Consider the following 5,971-nt stretch of genomic DNA (forward strand, 5'->3'; position numbering starts at 1 on the left):
TCCCTGAATAAGCCTTCTAAAACCTGACAAAGCCCCTTTTGGCCCCAGCTCTAAGTGCAAAGCCAAACCAACCATAAAAACCTACCCATACACCCTCACGCACTCATAAACCCCTCATCTCTTTCCCGCTGTTGATCATTCCCTGATAATCTAATGGCCCACATCACATCCGATAAAGGTGACTCGCTCAACCAATTTTCACCATTAGATGCATCCCCGCCCGATCTGATGGTCTTTGCATACATCGTGCCATCAACTTGATCAAGTGATAGCATGTGATGAGAGTGATTTTTCTCTCTCATCCACTATTACGTGTTAATCATTGAGTGGAATCGCTTAGCCCCGGGCATTTACCACTTAGGACCCGAAAGCAGTGCGATGAAGACCGTTACCGCTCTACCAAACCTCCCTTTCCCGTTAAATGCCCATGCAACTCCGTCACTCGATGACCATCTGATCTGTCCGCTGAAGATGTAGCATCCCTAACACACCTCACTCCCATCTCATCCGATAGCCTCCGTCGAGCCATTTCTGCCATCCATTTTCCTGATCTGATGGTCATCCTTCTCTCTCATCCCAACTGTTCGTGTACCCATGCATCCCATGTCCTTGACCATTCTATTGCCCAAATAAGGAGATGACCAGCTCTATCAGCATCAGTTACAGTAATATCCCCAACAACCATATTTAACATAAAGCATGGCCAAAGGAGAAAAGGACATAGCACGACTCGGTAACTAAATTTATCAGTCATGGACTCCACTGGTATGAGCACTCCAACCGCCTAAAGGACAAAACAGCACCTGAAAAAATTGAATTCACCCACTGAAACAAGAAACCTCGTTCAGATACTCCATCAGGCAGTTAAATGCAATTGGTGGTCAATTATGACCCCTCCATACCTAAATGGCTTGGTGCCATAGTAATGTAAACTAATAAATATCCATAAGAAAGATGTAATCAAGGTTGGCATTTGATGTAAGGTTCAACTTCTAGATACTGTAGACATTTTTTCACTTGCAGCGTCTCATCTTCATTTTCAGCAAATACAAGCTTCTTTTGATGTTAACTACTCACTGTTCATTTTTCCTCTGTTCTAATCTTGTACCTGATATGATGTGTTCTTGATCTCTTGATGTTTAGCACTAGATAACTATCATCTTATCTTTGTGTTAAAATATTGAATGCATCACTGAATAGGTTGCTCAAGTTTCTTTTTATCTAATGCAAGAGAGCTGTCATCCTATCTTTGCATTAATAGATTAGATTTGCAAGGTTCTGTACTAGTTGCAGCTAGCCATCACATGGTCTTGTGTATCTTCTGGTGTGATTAGTATTCACCATATTTTCCTAATATCTAAAACTATGAGCATTGGTGGTCTAAAGCCTTGTAGTCTGAGGGTGTTCATGCATGTCTGGAGTAAAAAAAAGTAGAAGTGGTCATCTGACTTGAACAAACCATCATTCCTTCCATTAAGCCTTACAACAATAGTTGAATTTATATGTTACCAGGCATCTCTGAGCTACAACCTAGGAGAGTTTCTTGGAATCCTAACAAGATCCTCTCCAGCATTACCCTCAAACTTTGGGATGTCAGAGGGAAGCTTAGTCAACATAAAGGGCCAACCAACATCATGGTATAAGGGGTCATTTATCAACTGGTTAAAATTCAGAGACTTAATCCAGCCATAAAGGGTAGCATGGGGGTTGTGAGAATGGCTCCTGATATTGTTCCACTTAATGTGACCATTGGGATAGATCCAGAGCTAACACCAGGTTGGATTCCTAGAAAAGCTATGGGTTTAGACATGGTGATGATATGCGGTGAAGGAGGCTCAGAACAGATGAGGAATCAGAAAGACCAGTAGAAGAGTTTGTATGGGGAATCAGAGGGCTATGAACTCAAACACAACGAGGAGGGGTAATATGCCCAAGTGGAAACTGGGGGTGAAGACGTAAGAGTCTCCATGACAAACACCTTGGTGGCGCAATGGTGGTAAGACACACGTGACACAGAAATGGTGAAGGTAGATCAGCAATATATCTTTGCCTCGATGTGGGGAGATCAATTTATTATGTTAAGTCTTGGCTTGGTAATGTAAACCAAGTGCCCTTCGCTCAAGGTGTGCTTGTGTGTGTAAGTGTATTAATTGATTAAGTCCAGATCGTGTTTGTAGAAAAAAGAAAAAGGTTGCTGAAAATAAACTGAAATAAATAACAAAAAACAGAAAAACAATTAACTAAACCCCACCCAAACTGGGTTTGCAAACACTATACTACTTGGTGGCTAAACTGATGGAAAATACACTATGATGGTCAAGATATCAGAATTTCTATGTGACTGAGATCAAGTGACACTAAGCTGCTGAAAAGTGGTGCAGCAACAACAAAAAATCAGAGGGGAAGATTGCTGCAAAAGGATAGGGAGATGGGTGAAACACCTAGGGAAATGGATGGGACCCTAAGGAAAATTACCAAACAAGTTTAAACGTGAAACTATGGATGGTAGCAACCTATCTTAACAAATCTGAAATAGAAAGGTACATATATGGAAAATGTGGCTGAATGCACTGCAGAAACTCAGACTACTCACTTCGCTAAACTCCTCCTAAAAAGGTGGAAGCATACTAGAATCCCTAAGGGAGGCTAAATTCGACTTCGATGAGTAAATTAGAGTGTATCAAGGCCTAAGTGGGATGAGACAGAGATCAGACAACCCAGCAAATAGCTCTCTGCAAAACCCAAAAACAGATCTCAGAAAAACCCTAAAACCTAGAAATCGTAGGTACTGACCTATTTCTCTGTAGGGATCACACTTTTCAGGCTGTTTAGTGTGTTCTAGCCTCCAGATCGCACTTTTGGGGCCAAAAAGTGTGATTTCTAAAACATGGATCCTGGTTGGAAAATGTCGGAAAAGAGTGTCGCCTTTCTCGCGGTTGGTTCCTGTGACCTACGAAAACAACCGGAAAGCTTGTGGAAGTCAGAAATTTAATAGATCTAGGGTTAAAAAACTAGAAAACATTAAGAGAATTGAAAAAAATAAGAAACCCTAAGCTAAAAACCAAAGGTCGCCTAGGTTTCTGGATCTGAAGTATAAAACCTAGTGGAGTCGCCAATTTTGTTGTAGTGTTTTCTTCTCAAAGATGTACAAAAAGAACCCACTTCAGATTGTGGATGACAAACAATATCAACAATATAAATGGATACTAAACATTGTAGATCTATAGCAACTGATAGAAACAAAACCTTCCAAAGTCCAAATCTATGTCACAATTATTGTTAAACAACAGAAAAAAGTGTAATAACTCCAATCATCCAATGGAAACTAGATATATAAAGAATAATTTTATTATAACACCTCTAAAGGGAACAAATATATGTTACTAGTCCCCCTCTATGGAATGGGTTCTTGGCTATCCTCAAATGTCTTCAGCTTGTGTAGAGTCTCTCTCCTTTATAATGTGTAAACCCAACAAAAATATGGTGTGCAACAATGAAAATAATCAGAGTTACAACAGTGATTGCAACAATGAAAATAATAAAAATTGAGTAATGAATGGAAAACCTTTATATTTATAACAAAATATTGAGTTATTCTCAAATAATGAGCTTGTACTGGATTGCATGCAGATACCCTGTGTTCCCATGCATGGACATGATACACTGGATCATCTCACACACTGATCTTAATACGATGACTCTGAGTAATGTGAGCAGGACGAAGCTTGGCACCTTCTAAGCATAGGATTATGATGATATGTATTAGATGTTGAAGCCCATGACTATCATAGAGACTCCTTTCATCTTACCTAGTAGTAGTGCCAACTCCAGAGACATTCTGAAGAACTGGGTAAAGGAGCCGCCAAAATTTAGGATGACACCCAACCAGATCTATAAGACGAAGATACTACAGAAGGTGTATCAATACTTGGTAATATTTGCATGTCAACTATATGGCCAAAAATCACGGAAACCTTCCCACAGAGTTGGGTGATCACACTAGACCAACTGGCCAGAGAGGGTAAACCATGTAACTAGTCTGACATGTTGGATATTCAACTGAAGGAACAGGTAATGAAAGCTCGACAGCCACTCGGAGGTATGCAAGTAGAGATCTACATGTCTGCCTACATCTTAGATGTAATCTGTGCCCGACAGGAGTTCCCGAGATTGGAGTGGGCATTGTCACCAACAAAGACTATTGTGAACACATATTGCATGTTGTCCGAATGCAACTTCAGAGGAGTAATCACACAGTTTTCTGATCATTTTGTCACCCCAGTCTACAAGATGATATTCAAACAAGATGCACCCTACATGTCAAAGGAAGAAATGGAGGCACTAATAGATATTTTTGATTGGTATGCCTCACCTTCTGACACCTTCATCGAAGTGTTCAACACAAAAAGTCTCTAGTTGTTCTACCAAAGCTTGCCTTGGATGTACTCGTCATGTAGGAAGTAGCATATCACATCTCGGCAGGCTTGAAAACTAGACTACACTGGAAGAATAAGGTACATTGGCCCACTCTTCTGTTGCAGATTGGGTTATATGAGATCCATAGTATCAAGAAAGTAGATTTTCAAGCAAAATTGGTGAAGAAGTATGCATTCAACCTTTGAAGCTATAATCCGTATGACCCACATTGTATTGTGAAAGATCATTGCATGAGAGTACAATTCAACTGGGTCCATGGGGAATTTCATTGGGCTGAGGAGGACCCATGGAGATATTGCTACAGTTTCTCTAGACCCAATGAACAGGTCAGCTTCATTGTGGATTGTGTTAGGGTCCTTTAATTTATAGGATCTCAAGGTGATTGAGTATTTCACAGTTTGTAGATTTCAAATTGTTCACAGATTTCAATATTCAATTGATTTCAAACAAAACAAAAAAAATAAGAAGAAAAATAAAATCCCAAATGTTTTTCAAATCATATAGTCTAAGCATGATTGAACAAATTTCAATTTTTGTTGATAGGGTAGAAGTTAAAGATCTGTCGAATAGTTTAATCTTGGAAAATTAGTAGCTAAGTAGAAATAAAATTGGTTCAACTATTTAATCTAGAGCAATGGGAGAAATAAGTGATGGAGTAGGTTAGAAATGAAAGAAAAAGTGAAAGGGTATGTAAGTCAAAATGCACCCTGCAAAATAAAAAAGAAAGATGTTATATTAGAAAAATAAGGGTAGGTAGAATTGAGAAAAATTCAAAGGGTAAAAGACCTAAAAAATTCTTTTTTTGTGGTGACACATCTCAATTTTTTTCCTAAGGTTGGGAAAAGAAATTAAAAGGGGAAGGGGTTTTTGTTATGTTTCCTAACCTTATTCTATACCCCTATATCCTATAGTCCACCCCCTATGTATTTCCTTACACCACCAATCACTTACCATTCACATCCAGCCTTACACGCCCACATCTCTCACCTAATCTCTGCTTACAACATATGATCTGATTGCCCACATTATTTTTTGGTACCCCTCACCCTTGGAAAGTTAATCCATGGGGGGTGGAGTCCAAAATCAGTGGTTTCAAACCACTAACATGTCATGCTCTCAAGATTTTTCACCCCCCCTATCATTCCGCTTACCACTCCTAGGGCCCCCCAAAAAGTGGTTTATGCCTTTAACTAAACCACTCTCCCATTGTGACCATTTATCACTCCCGCCACCTCGCGACATCATCCTTTCCCATCCACTTATCACCTCCATTCTCGTTGTTGCGCATTCAATAAGCTGGACAGTTAGCCAATGGGCTCATGCCAAGTTAAGCCAATCCAACGGGAACACCCCAAGGCTACAAAAGCACCATTTCACACTATTTACAAATTTTAACTTACTCCCATCATTCACAGGTGCAATTCAAATTCATCTAGGCATACACAGTGAAAGCAGTGAGCATGCTCATATAGCAGTATAGTTGTAGAAGGATCTATTTTTTTTTTTCTGCAGTGATCATACATTCCCTTTCTTG

This window comes from Pinus tabuliformis, chromosome 6 (genome assembly GCF_031772625.1).
Source record: "Pinus tabuliformis cultivar Carrire ecotype Pingquan chromosome 6, CPIR1, whole genome shotgun sequence".
NCBI classification, from domain to species: domain Eukaryota; kingdom Viridiplantae; phylum Streptophyta; class Pinopsida; order Pinales; family Pinaceae; genus Pinus; species Pinus tabuliformis.